Below are 24431 nucleotides of genomic sequence, written 5' to 3'. Positions count from 1 at the left end.
ACGTTTTCCTTGGATATCTGTATATAAGCGCTCTCTCTCTGTCTGTCTGTCTGTCTGTCTGTCTGTCTGTCTTTCTCCCCCCCCCACACACACACTTTTTAAAACTGGAGTGGGCATGTTAGGCAAGTAGATGTGAATATTGCACACAATGGCTATTCCAATGATGTCCTGTTTATCAATGACTCAATTTCCTTTTTTTTTTTCTTTATCATTTTTTAAAACTGTATTAAAGCACTGGAAGAGGGCCAGAGACAGAGACCAAGGATGGAGGTTATACTTTGCATGTATAAGAGAAAAGAACCCATGTTCAGGAAAAGAAAGCCACTGCATGAATGGATTAAGCAGTGTGCCTCAAATTTACTCAGGCTAATGTGAACCTCCTTTAAGCCTAAATCCCCCTGAGATGTGTTTATTTCTTATACTGTGCACTCGACCACTGACAACCTATTGTTCCTGTGCTGCACAGTGAATTTTGATAACGAGGACCAAAGCCAACAACCAACCAGCCTCACAAACACGACTCCCAGAGCCACAGTCTTGGCATTGTCCACCCAACCACTTTCCCATGACGTGCACGAGTCGTGAGTGCTGGCTCTCAGTTAGATGGGCAAGTCCCTTCACATCTGAATCCGTTTCCAAGGAGGTAAAGACAGACGGCGGAGGGTGTCATCCCTGAGGTCCTTCCCAAGCGTCGCACCTGCATCCTGTGCCACGTCACTCTTTCCTATTCTTTTCGAGCTACACATCCTGTTGGCTGAAGTTCACTCCAAGTTGTTTTCCTACTATGTCTCAACTATGGCCTGAATCCTTACTTTCTCTCTAATAAAAGATTCAGAAAAAAATCAAGCCAGTCCCCACACATCTGCGTAAGGGATCAGAGTCTCCTGTGTTGGAGCGCCAGCCCTCCCTAAGGAGCATGTCTTGTGATGGTTTTTTTGGGTAGCTTCGAACCCCCACAATTAAATTATATTTATTTTTTGATTCCCCAAAACCTACACAGTAGAAGGAGAAACACAACTGTTGCATGTTTACTTCTGACTTTCATATACACCATGGCACATGTACACATACACACATATACATATACATGCATATACACATACATACACAAACACATATGCACACATGCACACACACACACACACACACACAAAATAAATTAAAAAAATATTTTCCACCCAATTGCAGTCTATCTTACTCAGGAAAGTACAAATGAAATCACAGGGTTGATGGGGAGTGGTGGGGTTGGTAGGGGTTGATGGGTTGGTGGGAGTTGGTGGGGGGTTGGTGGAGGGTGGTGAGGGGTGGTGGTGGGGGTTTGGTTTATGCTGGAGCTGGAAGCAAGTCAAGTATTCCACAGCTGAGCTATGCTCCCAAGCTTCTCTTCTCAGCACGATCCACACACAGTTATCTGCCATAGCATACAGTGAACTCACTTTTCTGCTTGGCTGTTGGGTCTAACACATTAGATGTATGTGTTAGGTAATACACTAATCTATCCACTTCTAATAAAACAGCAGATGTCGTTCTGTACAGAAATCGAGCACTTAGGATTGAATCTACATTGTCCAGTCTGAAGAATTTCTTACTTCGTATCTCTGCAAGGCAGAACATCTTTATGTCTCAAACTGTGTATGTGTGTGTGTCTGCATGTTTGTATCTGTATATAATTAATAACTTTGAAAAATAAATAATATTGTGTATAATGGGGACTTTAAAGCATGCCTGAGCTATCTGAAACCAAAATATGTTCTCGATTGGCTTTCATATTTAAGAAAAAGGGGAGAAAGAGTAGTGATGGGGACCTTTTGCAATGAAAAGGTTCTACAGGATGAAATCTTAAAACACAATACTGTTGCTATGTAATTTAGGCTTTCCCACAGCGGTCTCCTCTGTACCCTTGAATCTATTAATGTTTATGCCATGTGCTTAGCATTATCCATAATACAGAATGATTCCAAAGCACAAAACAGTTGAATTTGCCTTAGAGAATCCACAGCTTTCAGCTTGGTGCCATTGTTTGGTGTGCTGGATATTTGTCTGACTTAACATTCAGTCGGAATGACAATGGTGGCCTTTAATGCCAGCACTCAAGAGACAGAGGCAGGTGGATCTCTGTGAGTTCAGGACAGCCAGGGCTACACAGAAAGACCCAGTCTCAGAAAAACAAAAACAAACAGAAAAGCCAACCAACCAACAAACAAACCCCATTTAAATCCATGTGCAATACTTTCAGCACTGCAAGTTTGGGGCTATGCTTTCTTTCCGGTTATTTTTTGAGTGGAACACAGATTTAGAACATTCAAGTCTTGAGTTCCTGCTTTAGAAGAAAACACTTCAGATGAGACTAAGTTTCCTAAGACCAAACCACTTAGACCCATCCTGATCTGGTCAAGTGAGATGGGGTGGCCATGTGCTAGGGATAATTTATACAGTAGACAAATGTAAGAACAGTTTTCCTTCCTCTTCTAGAATAGAGTTGACTGTGTCCTCTCTGTCTCAAAGATGGAAGGTGGTCTTGTGCATCTTACGCTCAAATTGGTGCTCTGGAGAGTTAGGAACTAGTACTTAGGTTTCCTCAGAGTCAGTAGGCCTATTACATACAAAACTAACACCTTCTGACGTGTGTCATATTGGAGAGTAATAAACATGACTAGAAGCTGGTTATCTTACATACTAAGAATTAGGAGTTTTGAAGCAGCCTGTGTGGAGTTCACAGATTCAACAAAACCTTAAGAAGAGTTCATATGTTCTTAAAATTCTTTCCTTCAACAATCTTCCTGCAGTCTGTAAAAGATAACTCTGGTAACAGTCACTTCTTCCTGGTGGTCTGTTGTGAGTTTAGGACTGACATTAGGGAAATAAGTCATTGGATACTTCTTCTACCTCACCTCGCCCCCTCAGCACAGGGCTTTGAGGTGGAGCAAGCATGCTACCATTGACCAAATCCTCAGTCCCACTGAGATGACTCCTTTGAAGAGGCTTGTTTCCTTTTGCCTTGTTGTATAGCTTTCATCAAAGGTACAATCCTATGCATGCATTTGACTTACTGAGCAGAAAAGGGATCGACATACCTTTCTCTGATGTGATCGATGGAAGGGGAGGAACATGGATTTATGGGAAAGGGTGGACTGAAAGAACTCTGTCCACCAAGGATGGGTGGGGCCTAAGAATTAGCTTCTGAGGAGTCCGGGCCTTTGATAAGCAGTTCTTTATTTTTCTTCTCTCCTGTAGGGGATTCTTTTGGCATCTGGAGATATCTGATTGCAGGCAGGAGGATAGAGAGTAAGAGCAAGTACGAAGCAGCAAACAATAAACTTCCCATGTGTTGGGGAACATGGAAGAGCAAAACCACAGAGGGGAAACAGTGATAAATCTAAACATGTCCCGCAGTTAAGCTCGAGCAAATGGCAGAGAGAATGTAAGACGTGCTCCCTTTACCAAAGACACGTGTCCGAGTCTAAGCACCACCTACCGAAACCTACATCTTCTCTTTCCCTCGCTTCCCCCACTTTCACATCACTGAGATTTGCATCCCCACCACCCACCTCATTCTGCCACAATATGCCCTGTGTGATCTATTCAGACCTCATTAAACTGACGTACTGGGCCCACTGGCTCTGCTCAGCCTCAGTTTATTCCAACTTTGTTTAAGATTCGGGAAGTGCTGGGGGCGGGGCAGGACATTAATCGCTGCGCTTGTGCAAACGGAGTGCCAGCTGATTTATGGCAAAGGTTATAAAGGAAAAGTATTAACCATGCCTCGTCCCATTTGGCAAAACCATCCTGCACAATGTCCACAGAAACCCCAAGAGTCCTGTTTTGTGGAAAGAAGGGGGGAAAACTCCACCAAAGATACACTCTTCTTCTTTTGAGCATTAATTAAGACAGTAAATCACGGGCCACATGAAACAACTGTATTCGACAGAACGTGGATGGTCCAGGAACTCTGCTGGAGTTGTGTGAGTGGTCTGAATACCTCCGCCAAAGCCCTAAAGGGAGGGCAGACTTCAAAGGGCACTTTGGGCATGAAGGAGAGATCTGCTCCATCAGGGAGAGAAACGGTTGTAAAGTACAGACTGCAAGGAGAAATAGTGATGAGGACCAGTGCAGAGGGGCAGAGGGTAATGCAGCTGTGGGCTTTTTCTTAAAGGGACCAGATAAGTACTCGGTAGTGTATACTCTTTTCTAAAAGAGGAACTTGGATTTCATCATCTAGGAATGTCTTCCAGATGAAAACATACCTCTGTTTTTAAGGAGAGTAAAGGAAATCGTCTCTGTTTTGTTGTTTTAACATTGGTATTTTTAACCCATTTGAAATGGCCTCTGTCTGTTGTATTGACTATCCACCATATCCCACCACTGGATCCTGGACCGTTTTTTTGTTTTGTTTTGTTTTTTTTGTTTTTGTTTTTTTACAAGCTTCAGTGAGTTCAGGACATGTGAGCCATGAGTAGTTTGCAAAGAGTGACTTTATCTTAACTCACTTGCCTCCAGACAGGGTCAGCACTTCGCACAGAGGAGGGGGAATATTTTGGGGAGACCTTGTGTACGTTCCCCTTCAGTCACTAAGTTCATACTGAAGACCTTCAACGATACTTTTCTCTCCTGATTTGTTTTTAACTGAATGTCTTCGCATTTAGGGCCGAGGGTTTCTTTTTCTTCTGATAGGGCTATGTTTCTATTCAGTTTTCCTTACACTAAGGTGTCCAAAAGCTCCAAATTCATACAGATCCTATTGCCTCTGCCTCCTGAGTGGTGCGCTAGGATTATAAAGCACGTGCCCAGGTTCTCCTTCCTATTTGAATCCTAGCTTATAATGCATACATGTGTATCTATAAGCGTGTAAGTATGGGTATAGTATAACTCCTAGAAAGGAGACCAAGAAAAAGAAATATCAGTTGATAAGGAAGGACAGGAGGCAAGCCAAAGGTTCTGTGAATTGCAAAAGAGGATATATATAAAGACAATTTTTGTTTCCTAGTTTCAACTCTATCCTAGTTTTTTTTTTAATATGTGATAACTGGCATCTCATGATATAATAAATCTTGATGTGGGTTCCCAGGGTTCATCCAACTTGGCATTTAGAGTTTAGCCATTTAGAGTTAGATCCTTGTATATAAAACATTTCATCAAACCTTGACGATTTTCAGCCTTTATTTCTTCAAATAATTTTCCCACCCCCTCTCTCATAAGACTCTTGTGATGGATACGCTGGTTAGTTGGAATATGTCCCATTTGTGATAGACATACTGGTTAACTGGGATATGTCCCACTCATGATGGACACGCTGGTTAACTGGGATATGTCCCATTTGTGATGGACATACTGGTTAACTGGGATATGTCCCACTTGTGATAGACATGCTGGTTAACTGGGATATGTCCCACTCATGATGGACACGCTGGTTAACTGGGATATGTCCCACTTGTGATAGACATGCTGGTTAACTGGGATATGTCCCACTCATGATGGACACGCTGGTTAACTGGGATATGTCCCACTTGTGATGGACATGCTGGTTAACTGGGATATGTCCCACTTGTGATAGACACGCTGGTTAACTGGGATATGTCCCACTTGTGATGGACACGCTGGTTAACTGGGATATGTCCCACCAGTCTCTTGGGCTTTGCTTTTGTCAGGCCTTTTCTTTTTATCCCAAATACCTAAGCAGCTCCTTGTCTTTCCTTTAAACTTGCTTACATCTGACAAAATGCCCCTGGCAGAAGTTTGCTTTGGAATATTTTAGTCTCCTTGTGATTTTTCTCTCTAATTCTGTTTCTCTATCTCTTGACTTTATTTGCCTTTACATCTTCAGCATTTTAAGCTGTTTTAAAAACTTCATTTTGTAAGTCTGCCACCTGCATTCCCAAGGGATTGCTTCAACCTTATTTTTAGATCAGCACACTTTTCTTGGAATTCCTTGTGATTTATCTTTTTTCCCCCCTTTTTGGTTTTTTTGAGACAGAGTTTCTCTGGGTATCTCTGCCAGAAAACAAAGAACCTGAAACAATGAGTAGAAGGTATATACAACAAACTCTGAGAGATCTTATGCCTGCACAAACCCATGATTAGAGTCTGTAGTCAATGATCAAAATACAGATCCCCAAATTTGAAGGCAGAATCCTTACTGGTTGTTTGAGTTCCCACTAGCTGCTGCAAGATGTGCAGGAATCTATTCATAGGTGCCTATCATGATCCTAGAGGTTAAGGGAATGGATAGCCACTGTTAAGATTAAAAACTAAAATTGACCAAGTTTACCTCCAATTTACCATTCAAGCCTTCCCTTACAAATTGCAGATATTCAACGGACTACACGCTCCCAGATGGTTCCATCAGACAGATTTTGCCAGTGTGGTGGTTGTGTATGTGTAAAAAAACTGACTCTTTACTGACCCACCTTTCCAAAGCTCTCCCAACTGTCACTGTTATTATTATGACTATTATTTTATATTGTTAAGAATGATATATGATGGGCAACTGGTCTACCTCTAGACTACATAACCCAAGTCCCCTGCCCACTATCATTTCAAATGCATAACTCTTCATATCCTTTCGCATGTACTTTCAGCAATTTTGTCCTGACTTGAACTGATTACTCTTAATGGACTATGGCTGGCATGATCAAATGAGATACTGTGCATGCATATGCTTTGATACCCTTTGAAAATAAGTAAATTATCCTCTTTTTTAAACCCACATTCTTTATAAGTAGGCCACAAACTTAGAAAAATACAGACAATCTATGATATAAGTAGTCTCTAAGATGTCCTATAATCACCTCTGTCTTTTTATTGGGAAGGTAAGGAGAAGCTGAGATGTGCCCTCTAAGGATAAACATTTTTCAGGCAAACAACCATTTTATGTGTACAGGTTTTATTATTATTATTATTATTATTATTATTATTAAATTAAGAGTAAGTACTGTTTACTGATCTGAGTATTCATTCATAAACTCTGATCTGAGGTTGACTTTTTTGTTCACCTAAAAGAAAAGGGAATCAATCCCCATTATACAAATTTGTTGTTTTATTTGATGAAGCCTGAAATATAAGCACCTGGAATTAATGCCCTTTCATCTCCTAAGCATTAAATTCAAGTGTATAATTTTAGACTCGATTTGTTCCGTGAAACATGAGTAATACTTAAAATAAGCTAGTTTGCAGAATGACAGTACTAAGTGGGTTAGTCACAAATCTATTGTCATAGAATATTAGAAATAAGTATTTCTTGATGACATTCCTGCCAAAATCAGTTAGCTGATCCACAGTGGCTTAGGGAGATTGTGGTTAACCTATTTCCCAAATGGTAATTAAGAAATGGTTTCAGGTTCCTAGGAAAGGCTTCTTAGTCCCATTACATTCTCTCTCCATCCTCTCTTCCTCTGCATGTCTCATGCTTCTTTTTTGTCACTAAGACCAGACCATTCAAAGCATTCCCTGTATGTTTGGGCACTGCCCACCAAGGAAGAAGAAATTAAGCCGCCAAATGTTTGAAACCCAGCCTAAATGAGCCGATTAGTCTACTTAACTCTCTCTTATCTTGCACTGTGCAGGGCGTAATGGCTGACACCCATTGTTTGCCTTTTCTTGGCATTAATGAAGAAATCAGAGTATCCTGCCACCCTGGGCGTTTCCTCCAGTTAATTTAGCCGTCTCCTTCTTTCTAGGATCCTTCTGAAAGAAGAGAGTAAACATGGAAGTGAGCAGTTGTTAGAATTAGGATGTATATACTCAAACTCTCACATACAGCACACGAAAGCCAGGATGTGTTTGGCCCCTCGTAAAAGGACTGTGGCCCCTAGAAAAGCAAGAGGAAAACTACCACTCCGTGTGTGCAGTAAGCAGTATCCTGCATGAACATCTGGATGTTAGGGAACAGCAAAACTTTCAGGGTCTGCCTCCAAACATACAGATCTTACTGCCTTTAAGTTCCTCCATGCTTTTTTTTTTAAATCTCTTTATTCTAATTAGTACATTAATGAAAACATCGCATGTCTAGATTAAGGAAGCCATGCAAACACTTAGCAAGTTCCAGGCTCTACTTCCTAGGGAACTAGCATGGCTATTCTGAATCCATGGGGCTTCGCTTAGGGTTTTGATTCCTGTAGTCACTACAAAACAAATGAACAAAAACTATGATGGAGTTGAAACTAGGAAACAAAAATTATATTGACTTCCTTTTTCGTGATTCACAGAACCTTTGGCTTGCCTCCTGTCCTTCCTTATCACCTGATACTGCTCTTGCTTGGTCTCCTTTCTAAACATTATGCTATACCCACGCTCACCTGCTTACAGATATGCATGTATACATTATAAATGAGGATTCACAGATAAGGGAGAACTTAAGAGATGTTCTTTCTGAGTTTGGGTCTCCTTGTTTGTACTGTCCAAATCTGCCCATTTGTCTCAAAATTTCATGATTTTATTTTTTATTTTTGTTTTGAGACAGGGTTTCTCTAGGTAGCTCAGGCTGTCCTGAAACTCACGCTGTAGGGCAGGCTGGCCTCAAACTCACAGAAATCCACCTGCCTCTGCCTCCCAAGAGCTGGCATTAAAGGCCTGCATCACCACAGTCATGTCTCCAACTTATGTTTCTTTACAGCTGAAATGATATTCTATTTTGTGTGTATACCACATTTTCCTTTTTCTAGTCATCTATTGATCACTTGGTTGGTTCCATATCATAGAGCAGCAATAAACACAAATATACAAATATCTCAGATATAATGTGGAGTTCTCTGCATACTTGCCCAGGAATGGAAGGAATACCTGCATCGAATGCAAGTTCTGTTTCTAAGTTTGAATATTTCTCCAGTCTTTTCACCATACTTTCTAGAAATCGTGAAGTTTCTATACCTATATGTTTATGTATTTATTATTTACTCATGTATTCATCTGACACAGGACTCCTCATAATCCCCCAGCCCCAGAGTCCTGGATAACTGGAATTGTAGGTGTTGCTAGATAGCTCACACTTGCTAGACATTCTTAATTATCTGACCCAACAAGGATCAAAGACCTAGCCCCCAAAATCGGTGACTTTAAGCAATCTCATCCTCGTAAAAGGATAAGAGGAAGTAAGAGAAGATTGTTCTCATTTCCAGAGAGAATTGGGTAATAGCCAGAAGTAAGAAAAAAAAAAAGTTGGAGTTCACTGAGCCCATTCCCAATCCCATCCATATCCCCCATTCCCTGCCCACCAATGGAAAAAGGTGAACAGACGGTAAACTCTCTTGTGTCTCCCTTGCTAAGACCTAGCTAAGCTTTACAGGGAAGGTGACAGATGCATTACCCGGGCTGCGTGCACTAGAATGTGTTTGAAGGCGACTAATTCTGGATAACTTTTCCTGGTACACCACCAGGGCTAGACGGTATGATTTCTCAGCTCTCTTACTATCACCCCAAACGGGAACTATCCCAACATAGACACCATGGTCCACGAGACACAATTCAGTTCACTGGGAGCAGCAGCGTTAATCTCCAGAGAAATGGCTATTGCACAAGGTGTGTGGAGAAAGGGAGGCGAAACTTGGATTAAGGGTTGCAAGTCCACGCTTTTACTGTTTAACTTAAGATATATGGCTCAAAAAAAAAAAAAAGTTTCGTCTTTGGCTTTTTAAAAGCAAACAAACTTCAGCTGAGATTTCTCTTCCTGGTTTCTGGAACAATGCCCTCATTTATTGTGGGTTATTCAAAACAGCACATTTTAAAATAGCAATTATAGTGCAGATGATAGAGCAGGCCAAATTTGCACTGTGCTAATCTCTGTACAGAGACCTGGGAAGTCAGTGTGGTTGCTTCTCTTTTATTAGTAGCCGAAAGCCGTTTGCAAGCGTTTTCAGTTAAAGAGCCTTGTTCACATTCACAGGGTTTGTTGTTGTCTTAAAACCCGATCGAGGTCAGGGTGGAAGGCCCCATCTCCCCTGGCTTTTTTGGAGTCTATCTTTGGTTCTCTCTAAAACAAAATGGTTAATATAATAGAAAGGCAAGAATCTCTTTACATTTCCTTCTGATGAGACCATGAGGGAGATTTACAGGAAGCGGGGTCTTTAAAAGTGAAATTGAATGTGGAGTGTTTTCTCAACAACAGCCAAGCCAAACCAAGGCTCAAGACCTGGAAAGTGCTCTAAATAGCAGTCTCTTCTCCCCTACCTAGGCCTATGCCATGTCCTCATAAAATACCCACTACACAAGGTGCCATTGAGTGTGTGTTTACCTTGAACAAGATAAGAAGTGTCACCAGTGTTAGAAGAAAGGAAAACAGGAGCCCTGGTCCCCCTTTAGAGAAGGGAAAGGAAGACAAAAAAAAAAAAAAAAAAAAAAACTTGGCAGGATGCTAATCAGGCCTATTCAGAAAAGCCCTAATTAATGTAATTAAAATCTGTCAGATCAAACTGATTACCCTGATACTCAAGCCTGGAGTTGGGACTGAGGCTCCTGGGGGGAGGGGAGGCAGCTGCTGCTTCGAAGGTGGAGTTAAAGTTGCCGGAGAATGAGATGGATGGTCTCCTAAGTGATCAAAGCATCTTGAGAGGGAGGACAGTGAACTCCTGACTGGAGATCCAGTTTCCGCCCCATGCGCAAGGAGGCAGGTGTCTGGCTTGGGATGGCGGTAGGCAGGGGGCAGCTTGCTTTCCTCTCTAACAGCTAGACCACAGGTGAGAGACACTTTCATCTCCTGACAGGCCCCTGTGGAAGGAGTTGGCCATGACCACTGCTCACGAGCAGGAAGCAAAGACCATGCCGTGTGGCCCTCCCAGTATGGCTACTGATACACCAGCCTTTGGCAAATCCACCTGAACACAGGCACTGGCCAGAGTCCAAACTGCTCTGCTCTAGAGAGAGGGCAGACTCTGAAGCGATAGCTTTGCAGAAATTCCAGGTGGCCTGACTAGAAAAATGGATATTTCATCAACAGCAGGAGAGTCTTATTCTACCCAAATGGAAGAAAGGATAAATCAACGTAGGATAAACACATCCTCTGACCTTCTAATCAATATCCTGACAGTGTCCTCTTCCTGAAGGCTATAAAGTAGCATTCTCTTAACAGTTTATTCTGAAGATAATGGCAGGTACTCGTTAACTCCCTACTAATCAGAACATTAAAAAGCAGGATTCACCTATGAGACTGCTGATAACCTTATGAATTATCTTATATACTCTTCCTTGTTTGTTTGTTTGTTTTAACTTGATTTTTTTAAGACAGGGCCTCTGAAAGGCTCAGAACTCTGTTAGACCAGCCTGGGCTCAAAGTCATGGAGATCAACCTGCCTCTGCCTCCAGAATGCTGAGATTAAAGAGATGTACCTTGTTCAGTGTTGTTGGTTTCTTTATTTGTTTTTAACAGACCAAAATAATGCAAGACTAAATCTCCTAGCTCACGGAGCAATAGGAATGTTATACCCAGTTTGATTTTTCTCCTAATAAAAACTAGAGAGAGGAGGTTAATCGGTGGAGGTCAGAGAAGAAGTTGGTGTTTCAGCTCGTCTTCTATTGCAAATGCTGTTTGTATTGTGCCCCTGGTTAGTTACAGCTTTGGAACGTTAGTTTATGGGGCTTCTTTTTAAAAGTTGTCTCTCACTACAGAATGGATTTTCAGTGGCAACACCCATAGAATGGTGGACAGACATGAGAGGTCAAAATATAAATTAACAGTTGCGTATCTTCCTTTCATCGTGTGTAGCTTAACTAATCACATAAGAATAATATGTTTTTTTTTATTAAGGTAAATCATTATTGTAGGAAGTAAACAGGACCTGACAAGGAGAATGTGTGTGGCAGGATCCCTACCACAGAGAAATGTGGTAGCACTCGTTGGTGTCTCCAGAATTTAAGTGACCAAAGCAGCCAACCTAAGCTATGTAGTGAGTTAAAGGGAGGACTGGGCTACATCTCCAGAATTTGGTGTGCCTGTACGTGTGCTTACTCCAATGCTTTCCTCTGTTATCCTCATCCTCAAAGTTGCATTGTGCTAAGAAACAGGCACAGTGGTTCTACCAATGTGGATTATAGGGCTTTCACTAAAAGCTGAAAGACTAATAAGCAAGCTGTCTTGGAAGCTAAGAGAGTAAGCGTTGGGAGTTTATGACCCAAGGCCTGTTTTTTCTTGTTGATTGGCCAAGCAAGAACAAATTCTATACTCCACCCCTCAGCTTCTTCCAGGCTAAGATGTCAAGGCCAGCCTAGAACGTCCCAGTTCTGAAACTCTGAGCCATTTTAACAACTAAATTCCAGGTACAGAGGTGGACTTTGGTGGGTGGGGAGGTCTCTGGTTTAGCACATCTTAAGCAATTTATGCCAGGAACTGTAAAATGGACTGGTAAACAAATGAGTTCTATGCCTTTATTTACATATTATTTTGAATGGATAACTAGAAATTGGAGGGAAATCCCCTCTTTTACAGACACCTGAGGGCTTGGGTTCTATGTCTACCCAAAGCAACCTATCTAGAAGCAGCAGTTTGTGTTCAAGGCTGCAGACCTTGAGTCCATGGAGCTGACCGCGCTGCAGTGTCTCTAGTCCAGAGTTGAGCTGCACCTGTACTGGCCAGCTTCAGCCAAGCCCATATTTGCCTTGTCCCCCTTTCTGGCAATTTCACAATTTTATGACCCTCCTGCTTGTATTGATAGCCTTGAAAAAGACAGCTGACTTCAATTAGCAAACCTGCAGTAAGTGTGCTCGCCTGGTCAGTGCAGGCGCTTATCAGGGCAGAAGTGGATTTTATGGTGCACCGAAGGCCAGAAAGCCAGGGGAAGCCTTTTCTCTTTTTCTTTGGTATTACTTTTTTTTCTTGCTTCAGATTTAACCCTTTCCTTCCCTGCATTGGTAGAACTATCATTCTTCCTGAATGTGAAGTGATACCTTTAAACTTGATAGTTAGCTATTTAATAGTTAGCTATTGTGTGTGGTCTAGAGACACAACTACTGAAATGCAAATTGAAGCCCTCAAAACAAATGACAATACTTCTGTTATTCCTCTCGTAGAAGAAGATTTTAACAACAAATGTTGAGATCTGTGGCTTCCTTTTCCCAGCAACCCTTGCGTGGCTGACCTAATGCCATACATCTTACATTCATTCATATGGACATGTTTTCCATGCATTTCTTAGGGCGTACACATCCACCATCACATCTGCAGACATGTCTCCTATGCTTCTGTCAGATGTCTCTGAGTTGACCAGTGTGGTGGGAAAGACCCACGTTAGCCTGTGCTAGCCACTACAATTCAGTTGCTGTCCCAGGACTCTGCTTGGATGATATACCATCTCTGTCACTCTGCCTCGTCTGCTCCTCTTTCCTCTGGGCTCTGCTGAGCATCTTGGGGACATCCAACATAGACTGCACACACGCACATGGGTGTGTGCATACTCATGTGTGGGCTCACACACACACCAGAAACAACAGCATAGTGGGTGCCAGCACTTGTATCACACATGGCATGCCTGAGTACCAGATGTAGAAAAGAGTGATGACCACTGGACTTTCCTAAGCTGGGGAGTCTTGTCCTCCCAGGTCTCTAGTTCCCTTTACTTTCTTGTCTTTTTGACTCTGAATTTAGGTGATCAAGAATTTCGGGGTCTGTGAGATGGCTCACCAGGTAAAGGTCCTTGCTGCTGTGCCTGATCAGCTCTTTCCATCCCTGCGACCCACATGGTGGAAGGAGGGAACCAGCTCCCATAGGTTGTTCCTCTAATCTCCACACTTGTGTGTGTGTGTGTGTAAAGAAAAAACTAACATCAAACCCACATCTCTCCATCCACACCAATATGTTGCCCACTGTAGTTCTCCTCCAAATGCAAAATAAGCTCTTGGACAACTTTTCCAGCCTTCAACATTTAATGAGGAGGTCCACAGACAAAGGCCCTCCACAGTGGAGGGATGAAGTGATGGGGTTTTCATGTTTGTTTGTTTTGTTTTTAATATTTTGTTTTGAAGAAGGGTCCCACATAGCCCAGGTTGGGCATCAATCTTACTATATAAGCTGAGGCTGGTCTTGAACTCCTGATCTTTCTGTGTCTGCTTCTTGCCTGGGGAAATTACAAGCATGTGATAGCATGCCAGACTAAAAGGTGATCCTGTTGGACTTCTGTTTCCACCACCGGCAGTGGGCGAGTTGAATAAGTCTTTAGGTTGCCTTTGTGATTGGATATCTGCTTTTGACTACTACATTTCTTTTTTGATGTCCCACACTGTACTGAGTATCAGTTCTAGGGCCTCAAACATGCTAAGCAAATGCTGTACTAGCAAGCAGCACCCCAATCTTTGTTGGTGTGTGTGTGTGTGTGTGTGTGTGTGTGTGTGTGTGTGTGTGTGTGTGTTAGTATGTGATGGGGGGGGGGGTTGTTTTGAATTTGAAACATCAGTGTCCAGAACTTATGCAGACACATTAAGAAGAGGTCAGAAATGTCTTTAACTATACCTAGGAGTAAAAGTCATGGCTACGGGAATGTGCGAGATAAAATACGACTGGTTAATGGGTAACGCTTGTCATTGCCCCTGGCTCCTTGAGCAAACGCAGCCAGGTAGGATCTTTTGCTCAAAGACTGTTAGGGGTTAGCTTGAGGACTGAGGCAGCCCCTTCCCCAGACCTAGAGTGGACCCACAGCAGGTGGCCTTTCACTGTCTCTTCAAACAGAAAGGGAAGGAATCATGTTACTTACATTGCTATTTTCAAATAAAGAAGGCAAAGAGAGAGACATTTCTGTAAATGTCCTGGAGACCACGGGGTGCCTGACCTGCCTTTCTCAGCTGTTATTTTTGCTTGTGTAGCTGACCCATTGTCAGAACAGGTGTAAGGAGCAGTGAGAAATTTCTTAGGGCAGTAGCATAGCTTCCTTTTCTGTCTAGAAGAAAGAGAGGCAAAAAGGAGACCACAGCGTGACTTGGCTAGAAGATGCTTCAGTCTCAGCCCTAAAGGGGCAAATGGTGCTGAAACCAGAGTTTCCTTATAGAAGGTAAAATTATTTCCAAAAAGGTGAGTGGTTATTTTGGTTATATTATATTCAGGGAAAGGTGCTACATATATATTTTCTGAAAAATAAATTTATTTTCTTTTATAGTCTATGTGCAAGTAGACTGGTTGGGATTTTCATTTAAAAACATCAGCATCATCCTGATAAGCCAGACACAAAAAAGACAAATATCATATCATTCCATTCTATATGAGGTCGCCAGAATAGTCAAGTTCTTAGAAGTAGGAAGTAAAATGAAGTCAGCAGAGCCGGGGGGTGGGGGGGTGGGGTGGGGGGGTGGACAAAGTTCATGGTTACTATTAAGTAGTTTGAGGCAATGCAAAGTTCTAGGGGTGGATAATGATGGTGGTTGCGCAACAATGTGACTATACTTAATATCACTGATCTGAATGTCTGAAAGTGGTAAAAATAGGAAACTTTATGTTATGTATATTTTATCACAATAAGAAACTCCATTATAAAGATTGTGCAAACTTGCAAAGACTTGATCCAGTGACTAACTGATTAGCACAATTAAGAACAAGCCCCCTTCCCCACCCTCTGCTCTCCTCCCCTCCCTTCCCCTCTATGCTCTATGGAAGACTTTCCATGTACTGTGTGGTAAATGCATGAACTGTTAAAATTTCTAGTTAATTGTGTCTTTTATGTCTTTAATGTTGTGTATATTTCACATTTAATTAACAACTCCAAAGATAATTATCAGCTTAATGCTAATGATTTCTATCTTGGCTCATCAGACTGCATCATAGCGAAATAGCCACCATGCTAACTTCACTAGTTATTTTGGTTCCTTTGGGGAAATCTCCTAATTGTCAGGATTTAAGGATGCATTTGGCAGAAAGGCAAGTTTATCTTTAAATACTTCTAGATGTGTAATAATACGTAATATAAAATTCACCAGAGAGATAAACTTTGGCTTAGTTAAGTTTTAAATCTTAGATTAAGTTCATTCTTTTGTCATTTGTGATGTAAATTAAAATGGACACTTCCTGCCTCACTTGGTGACTTTATATAATTTTAAGAGCATTGGTAATCCCTCTTCCAAGAAGAAGAAAAAAAAATCTTACTGCCAACAATTTAATTTTAATTTCTTTTTAAAAAGCGATTACAAGCCGGGTGTGGTGGCACACGCCTTTAATCCCAGCACATGCCTTTAATCCCAGCACTCCGGAGGCAGAGGCAGGCGGATTTCTGAGTTCAAGGCCAGCCTGGTCTACAGAGTGAGTTCCAGGACAGCCAGGGCTACACAGAGAAACCCTGTCTCGAAAAACCAAAAAAAAAAAAAAAAAAAAAAAAAAAAAAGCGATTACGTTTTTATTATGTTTGTGCATGTGCGTGCACACACACACTCTTGCGTGCAAACACAGCACAGATGTGGAAGTCAAAGGACAACTGGACCTTCAACCGTGTGTTCTCTGGGTCACCAAGCTTGGCTGCAGGTGCCTTTGCTCACCGAGCCATGTCGTCTGCCTTACTTTTTTTTTTTTTTTTTTTTTTTTTAATTTCTAACCCAAACATTCTGGAAAAAGGCCTCTTAGTTGAAAGCTAAAATGGAAATAAGCAAATGAGAGAGTGGAAATATTGAGCGACGCGCTCTTGTTTGAAAATAGGAGTCTTCTTCTTTCATGTGTTTTTGCCTGTTGCCTTTGCAATTTAGAAAAAGAGAAAGTGTGCATCCATGTTTGTGTGTCCCACGTGTGTGTTTAAATTCTTCTGAACTTATCTTTTATTACCTAAGGATGCTTACAAAATTTTAATTCTCAAGCCCAGGTTTTTTTCTTTTTAGCATCCTTTTTAATGGAAAACTGATTGCTTTCATCCAGTGTATTCTAGTTCCAGCTCCCCTCCTCCCAGCTCTTCCCAGATCCTCCCCGAATTCCCACCCGTCCAAATCACACCGTTTCCTTCTCTCTTATCATTGAAATCCAAACAGGTATCTTTAAAAAATAATAAGATAAAATAAAATTAAACAAACCAAAATAGGACAAAGCAAGCAAACTACCAGGAGAAAAAGAGCCAAAGGGACAAAACTATAGGAGCCATATATAGATCCAGAAACACCCAGTCAAACCCACAGAAATCCTGCTAAAGCTCAGCACCATGCCCATGATATATGTGCAGAAGACCTGGGAAGAAGAGAGAAATAATGCCCAGACAAAGCCTTATGAGACAAGGAACTTCCCAATGTGCCGTAGAGTATGTTTTGTGTTGACCATCTGCCGCTGGGCAATGAGATCTGTCCTTGCTAGTATTTTGTATACCTAGTGAGACTCTACTGGAGAAAATGAATGCTTCTGGGATCCATTGGACATAGCTTCTGGGATACGGGGTTGTGTCCACTTCCCCTCTTAGTGCTGTCAAATGCAGTTCTTGAAGAGGCCAAAATGGAGTTCACTAAATAAAGAGGCCTCCTGAAGAATACTGCTGTGATTAATGTCCCTTTTTATGGTTTATTTTAGCAGTAGCACCATGCCTTCCCCAGATGTTTACAACACGCTGTTTGGGTAGAAAGTTGATGTCTTATAGCATCCTCAGCCCCTGTTTTACAGAGTGGCAAGATAGTCTGAGGACAAAGGTTATGAACTGCTTGTAAAGGGTTCAGAACAAGAGCCCCGTTAGGGTTTCATTGCAGAGCACGGTCACGGGCTTGGTCTTGTTTTTATTGGGGGCTATCTTTGGCTCATCGATCATCTGCCTACAGCAATGTCTGCTAGTTCTATGTTAACTAGCTGAGCAAAGGCTGAAGGCTTCATACAGTAACTGCATTTACCTCAGTGTAGCAGGCGAGCAGATAACAGGAGGGGAAAAAAATCATTCACTAATTTTTTACAGCTGTGTATAAAAAAATAAAAAAGCAAAGGAAGGTACAAACCCATATTCTACAGAGGGCTTCAAGATGCGTTCAGGCTTTGAAGGAAACTGCTTGACTCTTCCTAAATGGACTGTAAAAATCTTTCATGTATACTTAGTGTATCACTTTAAGCTACTTGTTCCCTTATGTTTGTCTGTCTCTCGTTTAAAACTAATCCTAAAACCAAGTGTGGTGGCACACACCTGTATTCAGCACTTGGAAGCTAAGGCAGAAAAAGGACTGAGAATTCCAAGCCAGCCATGTCTGGAGTCCATGTCTCAAAAGCAAGCAAATAAACTATCCTTAGTTGCAGGTAGATGGGGAAGCAAGGATTGCCTCTGATAATATTTGATTTTCTTTTAGTAAGATGTCCACAATCTGAAAGATTCCTGCATGAGTTTAAAAATAAACACATCAAACAAACAAACAAACAATAAACGAAAGCACACTTTCCCACTAAACCAGTGTTTTCTCCTGTGCTTTACAAACGAACACCGGGACACGTCAAGCTAAGAAGATGACTGTCAGATCAATGTGTAATCCTTGAGAATTTAAGGACTCATACTCCACTGGTTCAGGTAGAACTAAGAACAGCCTTGTTCAGCTTAGCTTACCCAGTTATTGCATGGTGACTGTAATGAGCCACAACTGGGCTTTCCAAGAAGGAAAAACAACTTTGTTCCATGCACTTCAAACTTCCCTAGGCCAAGAAAAGGCCTGATTTCCTTTGTCTTTATGAGACTAGATTCCTTCATGAATATTCCTTCAGCAAGAACGTTCTTCAGATCGTTATTAGAACACGTTGTCGTTGTGTCTAACCATGGTGAGAAGAGTTCTGGGCACTTTAAAATGGTGTAAGAAATCACAGACACTGGCAATCCCTCCCTCACTTGGAACTGGTGCATTTTGAAATGACACATACTGCTTTGGGGACCGGGACATAGCTTTCAGCACTTGACTAGCCCTCAAACCTATGCCCTACCCAAGACTATATGAGCTGAGAAAGGAAAGCATTCATACAGAGCACATCCCACTTCAGGGTCCTCTATAATTAATGGGTTAGGCTTGGCTTGTCATTCCCAAAGAGATTACCCTCCCCTAAGTATCATCATCACTGGGGAGAGAAATGTTATCGTACCCACCACAACCTCCGGCTCGAAAACATACTGCAGAGCTTTGCCCTAAGACTGTTTAATAGCTAAGAGTCCCTGCCACACCGCTACCTGAGCTGTCCTAGTATCAGGTGGGAGGCTGATCATGAATAGATATCTGCATTATCAGAAACGTTGCCCTACTTGCAGCTCAGTGAAACAAAAGGAAGACTTCTTAAAGGAGTGTTTTCTTTGAATTATCTTTCTGCAAAGCAAATGCAGCCATTGCTTAGGGAGGGCCCATGCGAGTCCTACAGTATGTGCACAGGAAACATAATATTAATCGCAGTGAAGCCTGATACATGGTTATAACTATCATCGAAACTCCTCTTATATTTTATTTACTGTTGGAACACTTTAAGGGAAAATGATTTTCCTTTGAGTGTCCCCACCTTGGGCCGGGGCGGGGAAAGAAGAATGAACTACGTGTCCCTTTGAAAAGCCTTTGGATTAGATTATCAGCACAGTTAATGCTTGAGGGACCTTGTGTCTCCTTAACTTGCCAATTTCTATTTGTTGAGTGTTGTAAGAGTTTGCTAATTAAACAGTTCCCAAGGTATTTTGAGAAGAACTTGAAGACGTTTCACCAACTGAACAATTTATTGCTGCAGTTGAAAAAAAAAAAAAAGGTAGTGTTTATTAACTTTCTTGCTGCATTTGTGGAGACTCCTGGTTATAAGTCCTGGCCCTTAACTGGATTTTGAGACTCGAATCAGCCTTAAGCCTTGCTGTTGTTTCAATGTATCACTGTCAGTTTCAGTAAACCTGAATCTAAGTAATGAGACCCTTGCTGCAGAGTTCAAATAAAAGCATTGAGAGCTCATAGGAACATTTCAGTTTTAAAAAACAAAAAAACAAAAAAAAAAAACATTGCTTCAGATAGTAGAATTGGAGGTATTTAAGGTTAAAAGAGAACACTTTCAACTTAGAAATTCTCGTCTCCTAATTCCTTACAGATGAATCTATGAAAGTAGTTTCACTCCACTATTGAAACACAAGCCTCTGTTAACCACACAGACCTGGGATACGGGGCCTCCTACTCCAGGCTTCATGTGGGAGGCCACAGCTGGGAATCGGAAGGGTACATAGATGTGGGCACAAGACGAACTCGAGCATACAGAATCCTTCTCTAAAAGGAGCTGTGCTGGCCTTCTGGTTGTAGCCACTTCTTGTCTCTCCTGGGCAAGTAAACTAAGCTAAGCGGCCATCTTTCTTTTGGGGGAAGGGGCAGTAGGGGTGGAGCTCAGGGCCCCATGAATGCCAAGCAAGCAAGCACACTAGCACTGAGTCCCATTCCCCAGCTCCTAGCTGGCTATTCCTATGCAATTAGTAATAATATTAATCTAGCTTTTACAATAGCGTAAACCCCACTGCAGTGGGTAGCATTTCGATAGACCTTGTAGCCTGTTGATCAGCCACACACAAGCCGCCTGGAAGCTCCAACCAGAGAAGCTCCCCCGGAGGAAGTGGGTGTGTGTCTGCCTGCCCTTTGTTGTGGTCAGTAAAGGAACTACTTGTGCTTTTTAATTAGAAGGGTGGGACCAGATTCTTCCTAATTGCAATTTGAGCTGCAATACAAAGCTTTTACAGAAGAACTGTGTTTAAAAGAAGTGCGTGGTCATTCTCTCCCGCATTCAACCCCAAGCCTTCCTTAAGTGACTCCTCATTTTACAGTTTAGCGGGGTTTTTTGTTTTGTTTTTTAACTTACCACAACCTCCTCCGAAACATAGTCTACCTCTACTCTGTAGTTCCAGTTTTGAAAGCTACAGCTTGGCTTCTGTTTGAGAAGGATCCGGAGGTATGCAAGGGCCGCCTGGGACAATGGATGTGGATACAAAGTGCTCCAAAGAGGAATTCAGCAGTGTCCATTCAGAATAGCCAGAAAGTGTTCATCCGAAATTGCAGACAGCTGCTCGTGCTAAGTGGGATTTATCCTTAGAACTAGACAAGGAAATTTGTATTTCCTGTTTTAATTAGAAGGGACTTTCACAACATAAGAATAAAAGGCATGGTTTGCCCCAAAGACATGCATCTGCTTCATATAAAAATAAATGCATTCTAAGTGTGAGAAATTGCTTGAAGATGGCCATGATATTGGGAATATGCTGTGTATTTACTTTATAGTCATCTGAGGTTTTCTTTTCCAGTAAGGTTAAGAACCTCAAGAATTTTTATGACTGAGTTAGAGAAAAGAGCATGGCCAAACGCTGTCGTTCATGTTGTGTTGGTACGAAGAAGAAGAAGGAGAAGAAGAAAGAAGAAGAAGAAGAAGAAGAAGAAGAAGAAGAAGAAGAAGAAGAAGAAGAAGAAGAAGAAGAAGAAGAGGAAGAGGAATGCTTTTTGTCTCATACACCTGCCAACTATGTTCATGGAAGGGCTGTTCTTGTAACCCTGACAGGAAGCAGTGGAATTGATTTTTCACCGCAATTGTTGACTTGGGATACATAGTAAATGAAATATAAATCAGTAGGCAGGTGTGTGTGTGTGTGTCTGTGTCTGTCTGACTAACTCTGTGTCTGAGTGTTCAAGCTCCTGAATTTGAAAGGAAATATAGTGGCTTCCTGCACAACATTGATTTTTTTTTCTTTTTAATAACTTACTTTTCAGATATCAATGCAGAGAATGTCGAAAGGAAACCATGTGAGTCATTTTAAATTATTCACAATGACAAAATTTCTAGCAGAGCTGTAACTCATCTTTTGAAGTTAACATGGGCATAGTAACCATTTAGTCCTTCCTCTGTGTAATACTGTTCGTCTCTTTGGCTGGGGATTTTGGAGCTGGCATTGAACCCAATAAAAATCAGTTTTTATTCCTACATCCTTACTCTAAGAAAAGAAGCCTTGAGGCTTAAGGAGTGGGCCTGCTTTTTGTTGTACAGATGTAGGGAAGACAAAATTAGGATAGATATAGACTGAAAGTTATATTCTCCATGCTTTGTTCAAAGTGGGCAGAACTTAATGTAAATTACTTACAGTTGCCCTCTTTTTTAATGCTCCTACCTGGGCAGGAGGGAGCTTGTAGTTGTACAGGGTTAGGTTTGGAGCTCTTTGTGAGTCTTCTCTCTGTGGCAACCTCCTTCCAAGTATATACCACCCTCTGTCAAGATTTGCCACAAGCTCTTTTCATGCCTCATGTGATTCTCTGAAGAGCCTTCAAGTCTGTTGGAACTTCTCCAAGAGTGCAGCACGTGACAGAGATGTCTGTCCCAGAGCTGCGCGCGAGCGAGGAGGTCCAAGGTCCATGGAGCATAGTTTGTGCTCTGGTGAGGACTGCCTCCTGTCATGTGCTAGACTAATTCTCATGGCAGAAAGGGAGTAAGGAAGCTCTCTATTGTCCCTTGTAGGAGTCAGCTTATACCTCAGGGGGCTGTATTCTCATTCCCTCCTAATAAAGTCACATTGGGAAACAGGACTTCAACCTGTGAACTGGGGAGAAAAGCAGTTGATCATTGGGTTGGAAGACCTAGTGTGGTTTCAGGAATATTTGGCATCAAGTAAGAAGTGTTCTTGGGAAGAAAAAATGTGCTGGAAGGGAGCTGGGGTAGGAGGCGGCACTGTGTCATCCTGGTGTGATGTCAAACGTCCAGCTGATGGCTGAGAAGGAGACACAGGGAAAGAGGGGCCTCCATCATGTTGTAGATAACAAGAAGTGCAGCTAGAGAAGACAAGAGTGATCTTCAGTCCTTAAGGGGAAAGGCAGCAAGCCATGATATATCAGATCTCTGACGTCACATATGTCAAAAGATCTGAGGTTGGTATTGTAGTATAGAAATGTAATCTAATGGCAGTCACGGGAATGAGGAGAATCCTGAACCCCCAATTCACCAAAATAGCCATGCATTTATCTAGACTGTGGAAGTGGCTCTACCACCCAGAACCATGTGCCTTCCAGCAGGTTCAGTTCCTCTGCCATAAACCACCTGGTTCAGGAATGACCAGTTTCCCAGCCTCACCAGCACCTCCCTGTCTTCACTTCTGGTTGAATTTGCCTGCATAATGGTGTTACAATTGCATCCTGTCATGTAATGCTATTTCAAATATGACTCCTAGCATAGATTCTGAGCTCTTCTCCTCCATTTTATCCATTCCCTACAAGAAACGTGGACCTGGAGTCCCGGGAATGTATAATGTAGTATAGAACATGCTATGTCTTGTTTGACTTAAATGGCTTAATAAGGAAATCTAGGCTCAGAGACATTGAGTGATAGGCTCAAAGCTTTCAGCTAATTAGGGGCAGAGGTCTCCGTGCATGTCAGAGAGTTGGGGAGTTGTTAATGATATCCACCAGGCAATCTGAGCTCTGACCCAACCGTGATCAAGTTCTGCATTAAAGGATAGACTTGGAATTTAGATCTGTGTGAGAGGACTTGGAGTGAAGCAGATAGGCTTCAAAGCAACCAGGAGATGTGCTCAGGATAGCTCAGATCTCAGCAATCCCAACACATCTCACAGATCTTCCTAAGCAAAAGTAGCTGAAAATGGAGGGAAAAAAAATCAACTCTCCGTGAATTCCATACCATCATCAGTTTAAAAAAAAAAAAAAAGAGCCCATTGTCCATTTTTATTTCTTACCTTGAAATTTATAAATGTTGTTCTTATAGCTTTTATATCTGAAAAGTAGATCCTGGTCATTTCAAAACAGAACAGCTCCTAGATTCCAGTGTGCGTGTGCATGTGTTATATACAATACTTTTTGTTTTTTGATTTAAGTCCTAAAGGTAATTTTATATTTCTCTGATCTGTAGAAAACTGATCATGTTCGTTTCTTTTCTTTTGGGGAGGGAAAGTACATAACTCCTTTCTAAGGGAAATCCTGATGTAGAAGTTTCTATCTAGAACAGTCTTTCCACTGATCTGCATCCTGCAGAATGATGTGAGATTTATCTCCAGGGGAACTGGTGCCGCTGCAAGGGAAGCAGATGCCCACTAAGGTTATAGTAATGGCATGAGCACAGAACACGGGAGCCACTTAGTTCTTTCTAAGAGAAAAATGTCTTTCCTGATGAAGTGTCCCAATTGGAGTAGTTCCAGCATAGAAAGAATAGTGAGTAGTTTTCAGAACCTAGCGTCACTGATCCGTGCACACACATCCCAGCACACAGCCCCTTTTGAGTGATAAGTTTTTGCTTGCTGTGGCACAGCAGGAGAGCTAGTGTGTTCAGAGATTCCTCCCTGGTTGCGGGTTGCTTCCTGGGATGGGGAGGGGTATCAGGGATAGAAATGAATAATCATTGCTGGGTTTTTGTTTTTACGAGCCAAAGGAAATGGCAGCCCTGTCCCCTGCCACCCCATCATGCCCCATCCCCCTAAAACAGCCTAAATGAAGATGGATGGGTTCCCTTCCCACAAAGGCCGAAGGGGACGCCCTTCGAGTGCAACAGGAATGGTGGGGTGACTTTGGGTCCCCACAAATGAAGCCCTTTCCGAGTGCTGTTTTTCTGGGGTTTC

At 42.0% G+C, this 24431-nt stretch overlaps 1 protein-coding gene across 2 annotated transcripts in view; it reads left to right on the top strand.

Moving 5' to 3' along the window:
- Positions 1 to 24431, top strand: part of Prdm1 (PR domain containing 1, with ZNF domain) — a 91385-nt gene that overhangs the window by 24795 nt on the left and 42159 nt on the right. The window contains exon 1 of one of the 2 annotated variants that reach the window (XM_011243109.2): positions 14542 to 14980. The exons of the other annotated variant lie outside the window; for it this stretch is intronic. The gene's annotated coding sequence lies outside the window, so the exon portion shown is untranslated. Of the gene's footprint in view, positions 1 to 14541; positions 14981 to 24431 lie in introns of those variants that run through there. 2 annotated transcript variants of the gene reach the window in all.

The sequence above is a fragment of the Mus musculus genome, chromosome 10, assembly GCF_000001635.26.
Source record: "Mus musculus strain C57BL/6J chromosome 10, GRCm38.p6 C57BL/6J".
Classification (NCBI taxonomy): Eukaryota; Metazoa; Chordata; class Mammalia; order Rodentia; family Muridae; genus Mus; species Mus musculus.
The sequence above is the reverse complement of the archived record's forward strand: the minus strand, read 5'-3'. Positions and strand labels throughout refer to the sequence as shown.